The sequence below is a fragment of the Onychomys torridus genome, chromosome 2 (assembly GCF_903995425.1).
Source record: "Onychomys torridus chromosome 2, mOncTor1.1, whole genome shotgun sequence".
Taxonomy (NCBI): domain Eukaryota; kingdom Metazoa; phylum Chordata; class Mammalia; order Rodentia; family Cricetidae; genus Onychomys; species Onychomys torridus.
Genome location: NC_050444.1, coordinates 15,555,601 through 15,578,297, shown reverse-complemented (window position 1 = coordinate 15,578,297; position 22,697 = coordinate 15,555,601).

Below are 22,697 nucleotides of genomic sequence, written 5' to 3'. Positions count from 1 at the left end.
ATACTGATACAGTTCCCGTTCCCATGTCTGCATTCCTTCAGAATCAGGACATCAAATAGAAAAACTTGTTGATAAACAGAGGCTTTATTAGGTTAAATGGCCCTTCAGGACTTCTAAGGGGAAGAAGTAAACTCACAAATCCCATTATGTAATTTCCTAGTTGGTCATTTAGAGCCTTTTTTCTATTGTTGTCACACATTACCTTCATTTAGAATTATTTTATTCCTCTAAGTTAGAGAGATAGGCACAAAGCTGTGTTGTGTCCATCTATCTCCACTGTGAAGGGAGAGAAGAGGAGGGGCAGATACAGGCAGAAGGAATGAGAGTGTCCTCCTCATTCACACACACTGACCCTATCTCTATCTTGTTTGCATTCTTCTTGCTTTCCAAAATCCTCAACAAAACCATTCAGTAACTTCAACTCTCCTTTCTGAAAACATCTCTGGTTATTTTAAAATGCATAAAACATTTCACACTGAAATACAAAAGCATTTAAAAAGGTTATTCAGCAATACCTAACTTTATCCTGAAGGGAAGGATAAGAGTGGAGGCAGAACTGCATGCCTCACATTTTTATCCAACAAATAGTTTTGAAGGGTAAAGAGTTAAACCAGTTTGTGAAGGACTGCAATTTGTGAAGCCATACTCATTTCTTCTGATGAAGTTTGTAGTTCAGGAATCAGTGAACTCTTTCTGCCAAGTACCAGAACTTTAGAATTTTGATAGTTAGAAGTTTCTGCTAATCATTCAGTTCCATCTATATAACATGAAAGTAGTCATAAAAACCACATGAATGCATTGATGCTACTATCTTCATCTAAAAATGATGTTCATGGATACAAGAAGTAGATTTTGCTTTAAGAATATAATTTGTTGATTCTTATTCTATATAAAGGATATATATATATATATTTATTTCAAGGGCATTGAAGTTTATCAGCCTATGACAAAATACACCAAATAAATAACTTATAAGGAAAGAAGGAAGTAAGATTTATTTGGGCTTGTGATTTTAGAGTCTTTAGTCCTTAATCATGTAGGTCTGTTTCTTTGGATCAGTGGCAAATCAGAGAATCACATCTGGGAGTTTATAGTGAGGCAAAGCTGCTCATTCCATGGCCACTGGGAAACAAAGTAAGATAGAAAAGTGCCAAGGTCCCTATATCATCTTCAAAGACACTCCCCAGTGACATAACTGCCTTCCAGTAGTGGCAAAAGCTGGTGACTTAAGCCTTAAAACCGCTTTTGGAATATTCAACGTCTTAAAGAAAACACCAAGCTGGACATACAGAGAAAGAAAGGGTGGTTCTGGGTGATGATCAGCTAGCCTATTGCTTTTGGGTATGTGATAACCCAGCTCACAAGAGCAAGAGGGGGACTATCAATATCACGCCTGTGTTTGCTTGAGGTAAATAAGCTTTCACATGCAATAGGTGCTGTGCTTGCTGCCTCATACTTTATGGCTCACCTCATGGTCAGAGCACACTCCCGTTGACCTGATGCCCTCCCATGAGGCTCCATCTAAAAGGTTCCACTTCCCAACAGCCTCATGCTGAGAACTATGCCTTTCATAAAGATCCAAACATAGAAGGTGAGGTAATAAACATGCTATAGTAAGCATAGGAGCATAAAGTGGCAGGTACAAGATAGGAGTGGTAGGAAAGTTTAGTGGTTATTTGTTAAGTGACCAGTGCAAGAAGAGACAGGCTGTGTTTCTAGGGAACTATAGTTGGTTTGGATTGACCAAGCCATCAGGTGTAACTGCCATGCTATCATGACATCTGGAACTGATAAAGTCAAAGGATCATTAGAGTTTTAGGCCCATTACTCATCTCCTTAATGATCCTCTTAAAACATTCCAGAAAAATTTGTAAAAATAGGATATGGACTTCAGTAGCACTCTTGAGTATCAAATAGTCACTAAATCAAATACCTTTATATAAAACAGTGAAGTCGCACATACTAGCTCATTTATTTCAAAAAGCATCAATGTAATACTTTTAACCATCTTTTTTCCTTTTTTGTCACCCTCTATACTGCTCTATACCCTGGTTTGCCTTAAGAGATTCAGATATACATGGTCATTTATCCTAGAAAGTCAGATTTCTGGAGCCCAAGTTTATTCTTTGAGAGGTCTCTTTTACTAAAAACAAGCAAACAAACAACAAAACTATAAACTCAAATATACTAGGTTAGACCTTGAACAACATGTGTGAGTAAAGCCCATAGAAGCTTAAGTCATTAACTTTATCTGCTTCTGTCTAGTAAATGTCATTCACATGTTTTTACACTCATTGAACTCTACATATATAACCCATAAAGATTCCTCTCTGACTTGGAGCTTATGTTTGGAATGTAGAATGTCTTAGATTAAAAAAAATAATGTATTATATATATATGAGTCTTTTGTCTGCTTATACGTTTTTCTATCACATCTGTTTCTGATGCCTGCTAAGACAATGAAAGGGTGTCAGATCCCCAGGGATTAAAGTAATGGATGATTGTGAATCACCATATGGGTGCTGGGAATCAAACACAGGTCCTCTTTAAGAGCAGTTTGTCTTCTTAATAGCTATGCCATCTCCCCACCTTGATGTCTTAGATCACCTTAAAATTGAGATACCCAACACTTCTATCCCTTGATTACACCAGAATCATACTGTGGCTGACTCCTGTGGATGTTATTTCTGCACACCTTCTCCCTCTTGCCCACCTGGTTCATTATACTGAGTTCTCTAAATCTTGCTCTGTTAAACATTCCCTATTCCCTGAGTTATTTGAAGTAAACCAGGATGTGCTTTTCTTCTACATATTGTCTAGGTGTTCAATACACAATCAGGTATTTAGATTCACTTACTGTAAATTCTTTCTCTTTCTATAATCCAGCTGCCTAGGCAGACATAACATTTAACTTTTGTTATTTTTCTAAAGGCAGTATCATGTTAGCAACAAAATACACATTTCTTGAAAGAATGAAGGGATGAGGGAATTTGAAAATAAAGAAAGCATGCATAAATCAGTAACTCATAGCATTTCAAACAATAGGGTATCTTCATTTTTCATATTAAAATAGTTAAAAGATTCAAGTCCTCATGTTCTCTGCAGCATTATTTATAACAGTGAAGATGCAGCATCTACCTAAGCACCTACCAATGGACAAATGGACAAAGAACACGTGTGGGTTTGTTTAAACACACAGGAATAGAGGAATAGTATTTAGCTTTAAAAAGAGATCCTTTCATTGTGATAGTATGGGAAAATCTGGAAGACATTGTGCTAGAAAAAATGAGCCAAGCAGAGAAAGACAAATATGCATAATCTTACAAATATACAGAATCTACAAAAGTTGAAACCACAGGCAGAATACACAGTGGTTGCCAGAGGCTGGTGGTGAAGATGGGATGCTATTGATCAAAGAACAAAATGATTTGGTAACCCCAAATCCTGATGATAAACATAGTGATGATAGTTAGCAATACCTTAAATTTGCTAAGGAATTTCCAATAAATGAGGGGGAAAATGTGTTAATGTCTTAGTTAGGATTTTTATTGCTGTGAAGAGGCACAATGGCCACGGCAACTTTTATAAAGTAAAACACTTAGTTGGGGTGGTACACTTACAGTTCAGAGGTTCAGTCCATTTAGCATTGTTGCAGGGAGCATGGTGGCCGTCAGGAAGACATGGTGCTGGAGCTGAGAATCTGTATATCTTTATAGGCAGGCATCAGGAAGTCTACTGACAGATTGGATGGTATTCTGAGCACAGGGATTCACAAACCCTGCCCACACAGTGACACAGTTCCTCCAAGGCCAGACCCACTCCAACAAAGCCACATCTCCTAATTGTGCCACTTCCTATGAGGTTATGAGATTATGAAGGCCAATTACATTCAAACTACCACAGTGAAGAAGTAGACATATCTATAGGTTAATGGTGGTAATTATCTCACTAATATAGATCTATCAAAATATTATCTATCTTAAACAGAATTTTTAACTTGTTAATTATACTTCAAAAATACCGTAAAAAGGAAAAAAGTTGCCCCACCTCCACCTGTTTTTCAGTGCTGAGGACTGATAGACCTTAGTGTAGGCTAAGGTGGACACTCTTCCAATAATCTACACCTCCAATCATCTTTGCCGTTTGAGTATGCATATCAAATTTCACACAACTTATCTGTGCTTTATGCTTCAAAGTAACCCACAGTCTTCCATATGTGTTTCAGAAAGAGCTAGAAGCAATTGTCATTTGAGGGTTGAGGTCCTATTCAGCAACATCTCTTCTTTAGGTTAGTTATAGTCCAACAATTAACAATAGGAAAACATTTCACCATTCATTGTCTGGTGCTTATTTTCTTTTACTCTAATATTGGAAAAGAACAGGAGAGTTCAAATTAAACCAGCCCAACTAACTGAGGGGTGGGCAGACTTTGTTCTGGGTTATCCTGGTCTCTCATTTAGAGCTATATTGTCTGATTAAAAAAAAAAACAAAACAACTAGGCTGTCTGTTGGACTCTGAACAGCTCTATGTCCTAATTCCTTCTTGACAGTTCACAACATCTATTTTAAATTTAATTTTCCAGAATATTTGTGTGAGTGGGGAGGGGATGTTTATTTATGGCCAGGGGAAGATAGTAGACCCCTTACTCCGTCATTGTCCACCTTATTCCTCTGATGCAGGGCTTCTCACTGAAGTGGAAGCTCACCATGTCAGTTAGGCTGGATGAGGAGCAAGCTACCGGGACCCACCTGTTTCTGCCTTCTCAGAAAGGGTTACAGACATGTGGCACAGTGCCCTGTTTATTATATTGATGCTGGGGATTCAACTCAGACTCCCATGTATGTACAGCAATTGCTCTTATCTACTGAGCCATCTTCCTCCTTTCTACCTTCTATTTTAGAACTGCCCCTACCTTCTCTCTCCGATTGCATTTATTATTTACTACAGGACCTCATCTTAAAGGAAATCTTTCCTAATGTGAACTCCTTTTTTTCACAGCCTTTGGTGATTCCTTAGCCTTTGTGTGGCTGCTAGAAACAGGAGGTGAGACTCAACTCCTTTGTCTCAGCAGAGCTAAAGCATCCCAGGATGAGCCAGTAAGAAGGGGAGAAGATAAAAAGCATCATTCCCAAGGTGGGGTTCCCTCACAGTCATCTAGTCCCTTGTTGAGTATTCGGGTTCCTGGACCAACTGAGGAAGAATCTCAGTGGACTCACCAGTCCACCAGTTTCTTAAGTGAATGGAAACATGAGAACATCTGTATCAATGATATATTTTTAAGTGTAATATTGAGAGGATCTTAATTCAACACAACTTACGGTTAAGCAGAATTCACTAAACAACAACTATGCTGAAGGTGCTTCTAAAACTGCACGTTGGCCATTCCATATCTTGAAGGACAAACAGGATCTCAACAATGCCTATGCTCAATCATGTTTCAGAATATACCCTGCTTATCACAGCAGCTCAGAAAACAGACACTGAATTAAATCCTATTTTGATTCAGTAACTTCAAAAAAGCTGGAAAGCCAAGCAAAGCATTTGTGATTTGCATGTTAGACATTTTTCCAGCCCCGAAGGCAAACTCTACAATCAATTAGTGTTGTCTAAGAACACAGAAATTCCATCAGGCTCTAGCCTTAAGATTAATTGTGCATGTGGCTTGGCCAGTTTTACAGCATTATAGTGCCTCAAGGTTTTCATCTCTCAAATGGGAAGTACACTTTCAGAAATGTCTATTTCAGTGCTTTGTTATAAACATAAGAAGATGCAGTGTGGAAAAACATGAAGAAGCATTAGCCTTTCTTCACATGTATTTTATAAAATAATTTATACGACATCAGTTGGTTTGTTTCTTACTCAGTAAAATTTAGTCAAATGGGTGTTTATTTAAAATCTATAAACCCTCATTATGGCCCTCAGTAATTTTCTTAGTGACTGTTCAGTGCAATATTGGCCATATTTCCTGTAAAATGTATAGCCTTTCAATGTTGATATTTTAGGAATTATTTCAAGTTTTAGATTTTACTTTATTGATGTGTTACTAATTTACTTTATCGTGATGATAGCAACATATAATAAAGTTACCCATTTTTGAAGAGGGTTTTGTTAAGCTTATATTCCTGTGGCATTTCATTAATGTGTGAATATAGATTTTTATGATTCCACAGTCTTTATCTTTAGATTCCCTCCTCTGTTTTTCACATTTTAAAGTGTGTGTGTGTGTGTGTGTGTGTGTGTGTGTGTGTGTGTGTGTGTGTGTTTCCTGCACTGTATACATATGTTCTTAGAGATTAGAGGGTAATTTTCAAGGGTCAGTTCTCTCTGTCTTACCTTCCCTGACCATGTAGGTCTTGGGGATTCAACTCAAGTCATTAGGCTTAGTGGCAAGTGCCTCCATCCTGTGAGCCATCTCATAGGCCTCACAGGTGCTTCCTTATATTTTACTGTTAAAAGTGGTGTTGCTTGGCTTTCTCTCTTTATCCTTAGGGTTTTTCTAGAACAAAGCTGGAGAGGATCTGATACTGGGTGTTATACCCGCTGAAGATAACAGTTTTATTTGCTTGGTCCAGACATAGCCCCATCCCTTCCCACGTTCTTACACTGCTTGGGTAGAAAAGAGAAGGGACAAAGGGAACTTGTGGGAAGCAGGAAGAAGCATGCTTCAGCTTCCAGGGAGCTCCTGTATGTTTCTCTTGTTCAAGAATCCCAGTTGTGGCCTCATCTCTCAGGATGAAGAATGGAATGGAGACAATTTCCAGGCAATGTCCATCCCTTCCTCTTATGTAGGAAGCCAAGCACTGGAGGAGAAGCTGTGGCAGTCTTGAACTCCATCCTCTGTAAGATCAGTGCTGACTTGAAGGACTTGTGGCCAGCAGTTTATCCAGGTACTTAGTTCCTGCCCATCTACTTTGGCTGAGAGAGGAGAGAGAGAGAGAGAGAGAGAGAGAGAGAGAGAGAGAGAGAGAGAGAGAGAGAACTGACTATGTTTTCTGTTTTTCACTGTTGATTGGATAAGATGCTAAGGAGTTTACATATTTTTGTCACAGCTCTGTGAAATGTCTATTGTTATTTCCTCATCAGTAAACAGATCATTTAACCTCAGAATTTAATCAACTTGCCTAAGCCAAATACCTACTAAAACAGAACTCCAATTAGCCTAAAATGAAGAACTTCACTGAAACTCAGTACTAAATGTTCCTATATCTTCTTATACAAAAAGTTCCCCAAAGGCCAGGTAAGTTGGTGTTTGCGATTGCACATTCACTGTTAACAGAACAGTCTGAGCTTCTCAGAGTCACTCCTTAAACAGAGCTTTGAAGCTGTGTGATCATGTGGGTAATTGGATATGTTCTCCATTTCAGGGGAGGTTGTCATCCCAATCATGCTTTTCTCTTATGCTTGGACACCCAAGTACTCATAAGCAATTCTTACTCTAGCTATTGTATATTGCTGAGTGTATTGGCCTAATGGTGTCTCCCAGTGAATCCTCCCAACTATTCTCCATTTATTGTAGTGTCTCAAAGGAGTTCGTTTCAAACTTGTGTCAATGAAACTTCTTGTTCTGTAGTCTCTGGGTTCCTGTGTGCATCAGTCTATAGGTAGAGATGTGCACTCAATGATTCAGGTAAAGCTTGGCTGACACTTATGATGGAAATTCATTCTATCTATGTTTAGGTCCTAGGCCAAATAAATAATTCAGTATACAGTATGTAGTAGTAGATACTCTGGGGCTGACACTTAGGAAGAAAACTGGGCATAAAATTTACCTTCTAATACTTTTTAGCTTTCACTCATTGAACTACTTCTTAACATTCCATCCTACTCATGTCCTAATGGCTAATTTGTGCATCTTAAGTTATTGAACTCCATCAATAAGAAACAGTAAGGGGGGGGGGGCTTGGGGGCTGGGGGGCTTGTCCTGAGATAGCTTTCGGAGGAAGAGAAACTCTGGGAATTTGCCTCACACTGTGTGAGAAATATGGTCCCAGGTTTAAATGGCAGTGTAATAAACTTTGACAGCTTGAGGCCAGCTAGAAAATGACCAGTGCTCACTATCCACAGAGCTAGAGACAAAGACCTCTCTATGTTCTGTCTGATCATCACTGTGCCCAGACTTACTGGTTCATAGCATCTATTCACTGTGCTACAAAATTGCATGCAAAGAAATTTAGAGTTTTCTCCCTTCCTCTCTCTTTTTACTTTCTCAAAGATAAGAACTGAAATCTTATTAGTTCAAGGTCTCCTATGAATATTCTGGAATAAGCAGGCAGACCTGTGAAAGGTTCTATAAACCTTTAAATTGCCATTAGCTAATCAGAACCATTGTTCAGTGATCATTATCTTTTATTAAATGACCACTGAATCAGAAGGTTCATACTGCTTTTCAATTAAAATGTAGAATAGCTAGAAATGCCTCAATAGCACACAGAGCGGCAGCAACATGACCCAGTGAAGCAGCCATTACCCAGAGGTAATTGACCACTTAAGAACTTAAGTTAACTTCTCGATGCTGCCAGTTATTTCTCCTGATGTCATTTCTAAAGGTTTTTCCTACAGAAAGAACACTCTTACAAACAATATCCCCTGTAATGGGGTATTCAAGATAAAACTGCATGGGATGTAAAAATCCCATTAAGGCTAACTGCTATTTTTCCCTGTGTCATTTGTTAGGGATCCACACACTATCACATGGGATGGAACAAGGAAAGGTGACACTGATATAAAGGCAACATGGATAGCACAGGGCAGGGTCAGTAAGCATTTGTGTTTTGAATGAATGAAAATGAATTTGTACATGTGCTCAGATGCATGCAACTGTGTGACAAATGAAAGCACTTGATGGCAAAATGAAAATTTTAGTTCATCGGCTAACTCATATATAATAGGGATAATGTTTGGGCTATTGCTTTGGCTCTCACAAAATGACAGAATTGGTCTTTTGAATATTTCTGTTGTTGTTATTGTTCCCTGAAAAGCAGAAAGAGCCTAACTATACCAAGGGGAGATGGACTAGCTAACAAAGAGTTAAGTTTTCTGTAAGAAAGAGAAACACAGTTAAATACTACATCACAAATTACCATTTTTATGTTACCACCCCACCATGACTTTAGCACTAAGCCTGCTCCATCTTCACACTCTCATTAGGATATAATGCATATTCATGGTCCTGATTATATAGCCACTTTCTTGACTTGTTTTAATTGTGCATAAAGACACTGTGACAGGAGACCTGACCTTTTCAAGATCATTTTCTTTCCATTGCTTTTCACAAAGCTATTAACTTGTCTCCTTCCCAAAGATTGCAATAATTTATTTCCCATTAATAAAAAATTCCTGGTGCCATGCAAATTAAAATTTATTCAGCAAATAGAATTCTTTGGATTATTTTCTAATGGCTTTAAATACTTCCAGCTTAGGAAGAAAAATAATATTAATGGGTACAGGCTGAGTGGATAATTGCATACATTGGAGAAAAAATGAATATACAACCAATGCCGTACATAGCTTATCTCACATCAATTACCCAGAAGACGTACTTTACTTCTTTTTTCAAAAAATATATTAAATAATTTATTTCAGGGGGTATTATTAGGACCTTGAAATTATCCCTATTATATGAAAAACTGCGCTTATGTGTATAAACAACACATATTGGTAAGAAGACCAGACTGAGTTAAGGAAATATGTGTAGGTGTAAATGAGATTATATAAGGGGGTCACTTAGCTACAGTGGTGGATAGATTGCTGTATAACATAAGGGCAGAAGTGACATATGGGAATTGTATTTCTTTCTTACTACACAGTGCCTATCTTTATTTTTGCAATCAAGAGTACTCCAGGAGAGACCTGAACTTCTAGAGGATGCTGACCATGCTTTCCTTAATAGAGAGAGGTTTCATCATTAGGCTATGAACACTTCCTCCTTTCCTTGTATTTGATGTTAACATGATAAAACCAAGGCATTAAAATGTTTATATACAAATGTTTCAGACCTAAAATGCCATGGCTAGCATGCAATTACTGTCAAGGTACTTAATATGTATTAAAACACCCTTGCCACCTGCATAATGGATGACATTTCGACTTTGAGCCGTCATAACCATAACTCCTGCTTTTTGACATACTAAATACACTGGACAAGAGGAACTAGAAAACCAGAGAGAGCTGTTCCAATTCTAATCAAGCTCTTTGAGTGTTTGCTTCATAGCATAGGAAATTAGAGAAGGAAGGGTACATGGGTACCTAATTTAATCCACCCAGTGGGCCAATTTTTCTTTTAAGTGTGGCCTTTATTATTGGATCCAATGTAATTTTAAAGACTTGCTTCTGTCCATCTTTCCCAAAGGAAACAGGAAACCAGAGTAATAGCTGCTACTTGGGTCCTCCAGAATTTACAGTGAAATTTCACCCACATTTTATTAGATCCACAAATCAGACTTTAATACAGATATAGCATTTGTTACCCCCCCCCAATTTTACAGATAAGGTACTGAAGGCCCATAACATGCAATTTTATGTTCAGAGTTTTAAGCTAATAAACTCAAGAGTCAAGACTTAACACCAAATTAAGTGGTCCTTCTTGAGTTCTAGACAATTAGCTCCAATCAGCTACATAGATAATCAGCCTTTGTGACAATGGGGTGATACTGGCCTCCAGGGAATAGTCAACAACTCCCACCAGCAGTTTGGGATTTCCTAACTTGGGCATTGGGGTGACTGGGTACTGTTGATATCTAGTAGGTGGGGGACAGGGGGTTTGAAAGGCATTTGATACTGCACAGGGAAGCCTTACACAACCCAAACTTTGATCCAAAACATTATTAATATCATTGTTGAATACCAAAGGAAGTAAACAAAAAAGAACTTTCTAAATAAAATTTTTTATAAAGAATTGTAATTTTTACCTGACTGGAAAGTAATGATCATGATTCTGGAAAAAGAAAAAAGGAAAGAAAAAAGTGAAAAAGATCAAAGTCAGTAAAGGCAGAAAATAAAAGCAAAAAAAAAATCTGAAAAAAAGTGAAAAAGATCAAAGGCAACAAAACAGAGGCAGAAAATAAAATCAAAAATAGTCCCCCCAAAAAGTGAACTGTAGCTCAGGAAATAAAAATAAAAGAATAAGAAGAAAAGGTTTTGATAATGGAGAAAGGAAACTAAGATACACAGCAGATGAAAAAAAAAAACTTAAAAATATTCCCCCTAGACATGAGGGATAGGCAATGGAGGCAGAGGATGGGGAATGAGAACATAAGGGAACAGGATGGTTGAGATGGAACAGGGTTGGAGTGGGAGAGCAATGAAAGAGATACCATGATAGAGGGAGACATCATGGGGATAGGGAGAAACCAGGTACTAGGGAAGTTCCCAGGAATCCCCAAGGATGGCCCCTGCTTAGACTAATAGCAATACTGGAGAGGGTGCCTGAACTGGCCTTTCCCTGTAATCAGATAGGTGAATACCCTAACTATCTTCATAGAGCCTTTCTCCAGTAACCGATGGAGGCAGATCCACAGGCAAATACCAGGCTGAGATCCAGGAGGCCAGTTGAAGGGAGAGAAGGGGCATCAAGATCATGATGGGGAAACCTACAGAGACAATCAACCAAACTGGTGGGAGCTCATGAAATTTAGACCAACAGCTGTGGAGCCTCCATGGAACTGGACTAGGCCCTCTGCATAACTGAGACAGTTGTGTAGCTTGACCTGCTTAAGGGGCCCCTGGCAGTAGGATTAGGATCCATCCCTGCTGCATAAGCTAGCTTTTCAGAGCCCAGTGCCTATGGTGGAACACCTTGCACAGCCTGGAGGGAGGGGGAGGGCCTTAGACCTGCCCCTATTGAATGTACCAGACTCTGCTAACTCCCCATGGGAGGCCCTTACCTTCTTGTAGGAGGGAATTGAGAGGTTGATTGTGGGGAGAAGGCTGGAGGGGTGGGAGGGAGGAAGAGGGCGATCTGTGATTGGTATGTAAAATGAATAAAAAAATTTTAATAAAAAATAAAATTAAAAAAGAAAAAATTATTCCCCCAGAAATGAAAACTAAAGAAGATGTGACTCACTGAAAAACTAGAAAATTAAGTTGGGTTATTGTAGAAATAGAAATGGGTAACGATTTCTGTGTAATGAGAGGAAAGAAACTTGAAGGAATATTCTTTAAGGTTAGTATTTAAATATTAAATATACAGAATAAATTATATATGCTGTAAAACACGTATTTTATATATATGTATATCACACACACATACACACACGAGAGAAGGGTGGGAATAATAAGGTGACCAGGACAGGGAAAAGGAGAAAGTCCACTGTAATGAGAGGTGATGTTCAAAACAGAAACTGAAGTGGAAGTTGATCTTCATTCTAAGATCTTCTATGCATTGCAATCTACTGGGCTAGGAATTATAATTTACCCTGTTCAATCATTGTAACAAATATTAAATGCTACAGAAGATTTTGTTTTTATCAAACTTAAAGTAGTTTTAGGATTTCTAACCTTAATTAGGAAAGTAAAGTTAACAGGGCTTAATCAAAGTATGTGTATATGAGTATATGAGTATTAAAACAGGTCTAGTCTTATTGAAAGAAAAACATTTTCAAAACTGTATAGCCTCTTGGCTAGGGAGATGGATCAGTGGGTAAAGTCCTTGCCTCGGAAGCATGAGAACCTGCGTTGAGATCCATAGTATCCACAGAAGGACCAGACACAGGGTAAAATAAGTTACTCCAACACTGGGCTGGGAGGAGCTGGAGACACTTGCTGGCCAGCAAGATTAGGCAAGTTGGTAAGCTACAGTTTCAGTGAAGAGACTCTGTCTCAACAAATAAGGTTGGATGTAATTGCAGAAGAAATCCAATGTCAACCTCTGGCCTTTACATGTATGCATGTACCTGCACACACACACTGGTATGTACATTATACATGCACACATGTATATCCTTAATTAAACCAATATTGCTTGTCTGACAAGTGCAAATCTAGGAACAAAGGCTGATGAAAGACCAGCAGTTGAGGAGTCCAAGCCAAGAAGAGGTGTGAAGCCCCTCATCTCTAGCTCTGATTGACGCTTATATTGTTAACTTTCCCAAAATTATTTAGGTATCATTTTGCTACTTGATAAACTCGGACTAATAATATCTATACCCAATGATGGTATTAAACATATAACTTGCCTAGTACAGGTTCTGATCAATGGGAGTGGGTACCCTACCAATCCAAATGGAAACACCCTTATCATGATGAACAACCAGTATCAAAATGGTTTGAGAGACGTAATCATCTGCTTACTTGCATAAATATAAGAGGAGCTCTTAACACCAAACTTCATTCTATCACCCATTGCTTTTGGGTTCCACACACAGTCAAATCTCCAATCTTATCCTTGAGAATGTAGGTGTTCAATGTTAGATCTTTGCTGGACATCTGGCTAGTTACCTATACCTCAACATGACACTCCTATAGCATTCTGTTGCCCCAAACTAAAACTGTGTGGTGTGAGGTCATCATTATGGCTTCCCATCCACTCCAGTCCTGTTTCTAATGTCTCAAAAAGTTTTTTTATTTGCCTTCTTTCCCAGACCTCAATTGATTTGTAATTTATTATCTTCTACCTTTCTTTCTCTGATAAAGACCTATCAAGTTTCTCCCTTTAAAGTACCATGCAGCCAGGCGGCAATAATACGTGCCTGTAATCCCAGCACTCGGGAGGCAGAGCCAGGCAGATCTCTCTGAGTTCAAGGCCATCCCGGTCGACAAAGCAAGATCCAGGGCAGGCACTAAAACTACACAGAGAAACTGTGTCTCAAAACAAACAAACAAAAAATACCATGAAGTCAATTCTTCCTCATTATTTGTTTTGAAGCACAGCTATTTGGCCAACCAATTCTAGTATAGTCTAGTCTATATTTCTTCTTCTTTTATACAGTACATCCCAACTGCAATATCCCCTCCCTTCCCTACCTCCCACACCTCTCTTTTCCCCAGATCCACTGTTTTTCTGTTTTCCTTTCAAAAAGAGCATACCTTCCAGTGATAAACAAACAACCCCTAACAATGTGAGTGGGAGTGTCTCTGACTCTTTTGCCTGCTCATGGGACCTATTTTATCCTACTGGGTTGCTTTGTCCAGCCTGGATATGATGGTATATGGCCAACCATTCTTATTATTCATCCTTATGACTGAGTTCATGTGGTCCAGCCTAGAACCCAGTCTTTACTTGTAGCTTTATTTGTCACCATCTGATGCCATATACCATGACTCCATTAAACATGGTCATTGTGTGCTATATCCCCTTATGAGGTTCTCTACTTTTTTTTATCTAGCATGTACCTTCCTGAATTCCAGCTTTATTAATTTTTCTACCATTTAAGGCCTTGCTCTGTTTATATGGGTTATTTTTTGAACTCGGTTTGTCTATTTTGTTTTCTATGTACTTATGAGGCTCTTTGTTCCCACCCCCCTTCCACCTCAATAACTCTAAGCTATATAAAAGCATAAGTATGCACCCAATAGACATTTAATAATTTTATGTGGTATTGGGAATTGAACCTACATCCTCACACATGTTGGTCGACAGCACTACTATATAGATTCAGCTCACTGTGTTCTGGATGATGGACAGGTGATTTGTGCTTTCTATATCATTCAGGTGTATGGGCTGAAGCCATCACATTTCCTGTATTCCTCTTTTCCAGCCCTGGTCTTGGTTCCTATAACTTTTTGCCTTTGCATTGCACCAGTCACTGCTCCCAAAGCAAGTAAACACCACAATCCAAGGCAATATACTGTACAAACAGTTCTTGCCATTACTAAAAACTGTAACAGGTAATTTTGTTTCACCATGTTTTTTTTTCCTACCTCAATTATTTCAGTATTGCTGCTTAAATAAAAATATGATTTTTTAAAAAAGTGGCTTTGACATGAAGCAGAAATCTTAGCATTAGCCCATTAATGCAAAAACTCATTTTCTTCTGCACCTAGATAGAAGTAAATTAAAGAATAAAGATTAAAACTGAAAGTATGTAGACCCTGCTGTTTCTCATTTACTGTGTTAATCAGGCTATCGGATGAAGTTTCTGCCTCCATTACCCCCATGTTTCCATTTTCTGCTTCTCTCTAGCTCGTTCTTCTATTTCTTGTAGACTCTGAAACACATCTGAGCCTTTGATACTTTTCCAGGATAAAAAATAACCTTACTCAAGCATGAAAGCTTTACCTTAATTGTAGCACAGTACGTCACTGTAAAGACATGCACTTTAACCTGTTTATTTTATGGACTTTTTCCTGAAATAAAATTACATGTTAATTTTTAGTAAATTCTCAGCTACATATAGGGAACTGCACTAGATGGTGCATGCTAAGTGCCAAATTAGTGGTGCTGATAATGAATCGTTCCACAGCACTCTCGTGATTGATTTCCAAATGAACCAGGCATGAGTTAGTGCTATGACGTTCAGAGGAAGAGAAGTGCCCTGTGTGACCCTGAAGGAGATACCTCTGCTCTTCCAAGTCCCCTCATTCACCCAGATCTGAAAGGGGGTCTATTTATCAGGCCCCTTTCACTCCTCAGCTGCCCCTCTGCATTTTAGCTTATTGCTAATTTGGTATCACTGAAATTGATAAGAGAAATGATGCACTGGTTTGACAGATCCATTGGAGGCGTTTCTTTTAGAAAAATCAGGAACATACCCTGAGCTACTTTTACTCATTCTGACTTTAGCAATCACTATTCAAGAGGCAGCTATGAGATTTCTCTTTTCTTAGAAAAGACTTTTATTGGTGTCCTAATTTATGTGGCCACTTAAAAATATTGATTATTGCCTAGAGATATGGATGCTGACTGCAGGATTGAATTATGGATTAGCTAGTTGAAATATTGTGCTATGGATGCATATCTGCTTAATTAAATCGAAGTCGGTTCTCTTACATGAGAAATTCAGCTTTGCCTTCTGAAATAATAAAAAATGGAAAAGCACTGCAGGTGCCTTGGAAAGGAATATATTTATCAAGCCCCCACCCATGGGCCAGCCTAAGGCTAGAAACTCCACATGAACTTGGGTGCATCCAGCTGAATTGTGGTTGTTGAACTCTGCATTTACTTCTGCTGGGAAATGTCTTAGCCTTTTCTGACACACCTGAATAATGAGTTTTTTGCACCTGTGAAATAATCATTGCACAGCTCGAAGCCACCCAAGGGAAGTTCTGGAGCAGCTGTCCCAGATTCTTGTCCACTTGTGGGCTGCCTCTTCCTAAGCCTTGCTCAGGAGTCTTATTGTCTTCAATGCAAACATGTTATTTAATCACTTGGAAACTAACTCAGAAAGTAGCATAAAATTCATCTGCACCTTTTTTCAGACAAAGGTGGACTACAAATTTCCTCATGCCCAAATTTCTATTTGAAATACAGAATGAGTTTAAGAAAATGGAGTTCATGGGCAGTAAAGCTGCTCTGTGAAGGAGAAAGGAAAATATTTAAAACTACAACAAACCTTTGTATCAAACCTTATTTTCAAAGGAAATCAACAAATAACATCTTTTCCCCCTTATTTTTAATGTCTAATTGAGAAAATGATAGTTTAATATACAGTAATAAGAAAACATATCTCTTAGTGCTATGAAAACCCTTAACATTGTTGTAATGCTTTTCAACTTTGGATATAGAGAATATCATTTCTACTTAATTTTCACATGTGCACCCCCAAAATTTAACAATACTTTACATTCACAGTGGTTATATTTTAGCACTTTTATAGTAAATGCAGTATAAGCAGTTAAGTTGAACATAGTGAATATCAACCCATTCTGAATTTATAAAAATGCAGTCTTGACAGTGATGGATTATGTAGCAGTCTGAGTAGTAAGCTTGTTTACTAGACCTCTGATATTTCTTAAACATTTAGTTATGTAAAAAAAAAAATTATAAAGCCGTAATTTTTGTTTTTTGATTTTTCAGAGCTGAGGACCGAACCCAGGGCCTTGCACTTGCTAGGCAAACGCTTTACCACTGAGCTAAATCCCCAACCCCAATAAAACCGTTTTTTACTTATGATTCTGGTAGCAAGTCAAGAACAGTGGCAACTGGGTGTTTGCAAGTTTAACAAGTACAAAATTTTGACTATTCCCCAACCATCTGAATCTAAAAAATTGTTGGGTCAGTTCAAAAATCTGTTCTTTAACAAGTACATATTTTGATTTTGATACATGCGGAAGCTGGACAGTCTTTACTAAGTATTTGATGCTCATTAACAAGAGAGATGACAACCTCTACAACCTTCGCTTCTCCAGATTTCTGAATTTGATAAGCAATACTATCTTGGTATTGTTTTCTGATTTAAAAGCTAAATGTCTGTTTCCCAGTGTTTCTGGACGTGGCTGGCAGTCTGCCCCTTTCCATGCCCTGGGATATTGTATCCCTTAAAGGCAGAGTCTGTCCCAAGAATCACCAGTTTTGTTCCGAAAGTCATTTGAGGCTGGACTAACACAGACCTTGCTTCTGTTCTATAGTCTCATGAACATCTGACTATATTAATGTTTTATTTTGCTCAGCCTTTAGCATGGAATCTTCTTACATTAAATGTTTACTGTGGCAGTTTTGAAACATAGCCCCTAAATGCTTTGAATTACTTTCTATTGAAATCTGTAGTCCCCTTGAACCTTTGGGCTCCATGGTTGTTTGACCAACAGGGTACAGTAGAAGTGACTTTGCTTATGCAATAAGAAATTGGATTCTTCTAGTTCCTATCTCTGGGAAGACTAGCTCTTTTAGCCCAAAGAACTGGTCAATAGGGAAGCCAAACACTGACTTCCAAAGCATGTGTGAGCCATGCTGGAGGTGATTCCCCAAGCCAGTCAAGGTGCCCAGCTGGTGACACATTGAAGATGAAACTTCAGCAAACAATAGACTGAGGAGCTGTTTATCAAAGATAAACAATTGGCTTAAGAAGTTTACTATTGATCAATTTGCTTTCTATGACCCTTAATTCCAGGATTTTGTAACTTCAGTAAAGTGAAGAAGCTAATTGAGTGTGAAGACCAGTTCCACCTCTTTGGATAAAAACATTCCAAGGCTCTGTTGTTTTAAGCCACGAAGTATGACTGAAGGAGACAAAGACAGTTGAAATATTTTCTAAACTGAGACACTTTACCATAAGATTAAGATATCATGTTTGGCGAAAGTGTTGTCTCAGTTGGATTGTGCTAAAGCAGGCCCAGATGTGAGGTGGTAAGGGCTGAGGTTAGGAATGAAGTAGGTGAGTTTGAAGAACACATTCCCTCATAGAACCAGCTCCAAAGTTTCCCCATTTAAGACAGACGATATGAAACACTACCAAGAAGGTTTTTCATACTAATAACCCAGCACTTGGGAGGCTGAGACAGAGGATCACAAATCTGAGGCCAACCTGGGCTGCATATGAGATTCTGTTTTAAAAATAAAGATAAACCAAACCTAAAGAAAAAAAAATCAGGTTTTCTGCCATAGAGTCACACTCATAATGGAGGGGATGTATGATAATTTACTCTGTAAATATTAATACCCATTTAAATACTCTGGAGTTAAGACCAAAAGGCAAAATAGAGTGGCAGACTTCTCAAGCTGGCAAATACCACTCACCACATCCCAGAATTAAATCCTTCCATGTCACAATGTCTTCTGTGGGACCTGACATCCAACAAATCCTCCACTTGTGAATGTAAAAACAGGACTAGGTAGAGTAAGAAGTGTGAGAACTGTCACACATGGCTTCTAAGTGAATGTAAGAGCCGTTTAGATACCCAGCATGCTGTTTCTAAATCCTCAGCACCATTCTATCCTACAGGACTCCAGGAAACAGAGACTTAGCTGTTCTCACCAACACTGTACATTTTCTTCTTCATATGAGGTAAATTAGAGGACTCATAATTAAAATAACCCATACTTCTCTTATTTTGATTTCAGAAAGACTTTAGAATATAGATAGTGAAAGGATGGGTTTTGTATATGTTTTGTAGTATAGAATAAAAAGGTTAAAATATATAAATGGTTTTTCCAACTTTGTGTTTGAATACGATATCCATTTAGTCATGAAGATAGGCTCCTTTTCTAATTTCAAGCATGAAGGCATAAACAGATAGATGATTTTAGAATCCTTTATTAAGAATTCATTGTTCTCTGTTTTAGCAATCTTTCCATTTAAATATTTCATATAATTCTTAATCTACATTTATTCACCAAAACACAGGGTTTATAATAATAATAATTCCTAATTCCATATTTCTGAAAATTAAGAAAAAAAAGCATGAAATTTTCAGACTTAGAGAAGCCCTTTAGAAATCTACTCTGGTGTTTCTCTTTAGAAAGCAGGATGAGAACTCAGAAGTGAAGTGAGTTTTTGTGGGTATGGCTAATCTGTACAAGATGGGTTTTCTAAGTGCTTCCATCTACCTCAGGCCTCCACTAACACTGTCATCTTAATCAGTGTCTGCAACAGTGCCCATTACAGTGTGTGTACAGTGACGTAAGTGCATAAATACTGTCAGCCCTAACTCTATAAGCCGCTTGAAGGCAGGAATTCTGCTCTATTTATATTGTATTTCCTGCAATGCCTACAACAGCCTCTAAGCTCAAATCAAATACCAGAAAAGATTAATTGAATTTGGTTTTGAAACAGGGATGGCAGTATCCCATGTATGGTGTACAATAGCAAACTATTTTCTCTCTACTTACCCTCAAGACATTTGCCTTTTAGTGTATGTTCTCTCCAGAAGTACTTTCAGTTGTTTGTTACCCAACAGTAACAACTAAGGTTGGAAAGTCTCCTTCCAAAGTGCTTGTATAGTCATGCTTCTGTTTGATTGTCGTGATCATGTAAAGGTTTACATGATTCAGAGTGGTTAATGCATTTCCTCAAAGCTGTCCAGGGAATAACATGTAAAACTAGGGATTTGGATGTTGCTTTCATGTTCCAGAAGTAATCAATGTTCTTTTTAGGTACTGTCTGAATTAGGGATCATATTTATAGTTCAGAATAATGCCAGTTTGCAATCCTATCTGAATGATGAGGTCACTTTAAAGATCAATAAAGAGGCAGGAAGCCATGCCAGCACAAACCTTTACCAAAGATTTTTTAGAATCTTAGATGACCTCAGATGCTCCTAATTTGCTCATGGAAAAATTCCATTTGAGACAATCACAGCAAAAAGGGACAAGAAAATAGGATAGATACCCCTTTCTCTTTCACATATTAAATTCTTCCTGGTGTTCTCAAACACTTTTGTGCCAATGAAGGATCCCAGGTCTCCTTAAGTTTCCTGATATTTCAAACTATAGTATCATTGAATACAAATATTCAACTGAATTTGAAACAGAAGATGATATTTTATGTATTACATTCCTGTAAAATATTTTAAGCTAATAAAAACATGAGGTTAATAGCACAGACTTTGTGTGTTGCAAGGATGTTGCTTTTATTTCTTCCAAAAAATAAATAAATTGAGGAAAATTCATGCTCCATCTACTAGACCATTATCACATTATTGGCAGTGTATAAAAAACCCAAGGAGACATCCCTTTTGTTCCCAGTGTGACTCGCTGCAATGGAGAGAGCATACCTGTTGGCCAGCCTGATACTCCAATAAAGAAGGTCTGTCATTAAAATCTTGCATACTATCAAGTAGGGGAAGCAGACCTATATTGCAATTACTTTCCTATTAGCTGCTGCCCATTGCTCCTGACAGGTATAAATTAGATCTCGCCAGGTTGCCTACAGATTAATGAGTTCCAAAATTGGCATTCAATTGTATGGGAGTGAAAGGCAGAAAGGGGAGGTAGATGCAAAATCCTTATACACCTGTGGTTAGAGGACATTTTCTTCCATTTCACATTTTTCTTCTCTCCTTGCTATCACTTGGGTGATAAGCGACACTTCTGTCTGAGGATTCCTGTTCTCACAGCAGAACCTTGCAGCTGAGGCGAGGCCAGAATTAATAATTTGCGTGAGCAAACACACAGCTGCTGTTTGTGGAGAGAGATTCTATTAACGAACAGTGAATTCTCATAATTAGCCGAGTGGTTTCTGCAGCTGCCCGCCTGACCCCCAGACTGCACAAATTGTGGGTGGTGTTCGGCCTGGAAATCCATCTTCCCTAATTACTATAAGCACGTTCTTCCAGTCCCAATGACTGCAAAAAATTAGACATTTTTTTTACCCATTCAATTGCTCTTCTTATTAGATTTTCCTTTGTACAGAAATTTATATTTGTCTATTAGCATTTCCAAGAGTATACAGGTGTAGTTACAAATCAGTTGTGGAGGAGTATAATTCATGTTTCTGGAAGCATGCACCCAGAAATGCCTGCTCTGCATGCAGGAGCAAGGTCTGTGCTCTCTGAAAACACAATTTCTCAAACAGCAGTTGCTGAATGCATTGTGGGTGAATACTCAGCCAAATCTCTGCTTCTCTTGTACCCTTAGGTCCCCTTTCACTCACCTGTCCCCCTTCTTTTCCATATCCAGCTCTCCCAAACTGTATTCAATTAAAAGAGAAGAAATTGTGTATGTCAGTGTAAGCCTTAACCTCATGGGAGCTAGGTTTCCGTCTGTCATTCTGTCATTCTGAAACCAAACCAACTTGTTTGACATTGATTTGCCTGACCAGATCATAGCTAAGTATCCTACTCCCAGTAGCCCATCCACATGGCACTTATTTATAACACATGCCCGGTGCTGGTTTGTTTGAATAACTGGTTAATTTTATTTGCAGAAGCAAACTTTGAACAGTCCCCATGCAGTCTGGATAGCTTGGCACCAAGATATCCATCTTCTGTGGCAACATGAGCATGCACCTGAGTCAGATGGATCTTGGTGAAAATATTTCCAATGGAGCCTTTAGAAATGTTACAGTGCTTATTTAAAAGTAAGATTGTTATACACAGAGAGTCCATCTATATTTGTGCCACATCTTCCAGCCTGTGCTTAGAGGATGAGGTTTGGGCATTTCTCTCCATGAATACTTTCACTCAGATCTGGGATGTAGCTAATGTGAGCATGGAAGAAACTCTTTTTATTTTCTGTCATGTATCAGATAACTCAGTATTGATTTAGTGCTCATCCCTCCCTTTCTTACTGTTATCTGCATGCCTTTATCATCTGTGAAAGACTGGGCATTACTATGTTCCCTAGCCTTGGTGTTTCTGCTTGAGAAAAGGAAGCAAACATTAAACAAGTAAATAACACACGCATACACACACACACACACACACACACACACACACACACACAGACAGAGAGAGAGAGAGAGAGAGAGAGAGAGAGAGAGAGAGAGAGAGAGTTATAATTGCAAGAGATAATATAGTTATTAAAGCATATGAGTTCTGGAAGGGGATTTTGTGATTTCATATCCTGGCATTGAAATTTATCAGCTGTTTGAATAGTTTCTTCATTTTTAACATGGGCATAATAATAACATGTTTATCCACCTAGTATTAGTGCTAGATGAACTTATGCCATCAAATATGAACCTGGAAACAGTTTTGTTTATAGAGGGATACCTACTAGCTGCTAGCATTACAGTACAATAGTTACGAATAAAAAAAATAATAAAATAAAACAACAGCAAGCAAACAAAACCCAAGATTCAATAGAGAATCATGGAGAAACTTGCTTTATTCTGGGTGCCAATGTGAAGCTTTCTCCTTTATAGCAAACATTAAATAGAGAAGT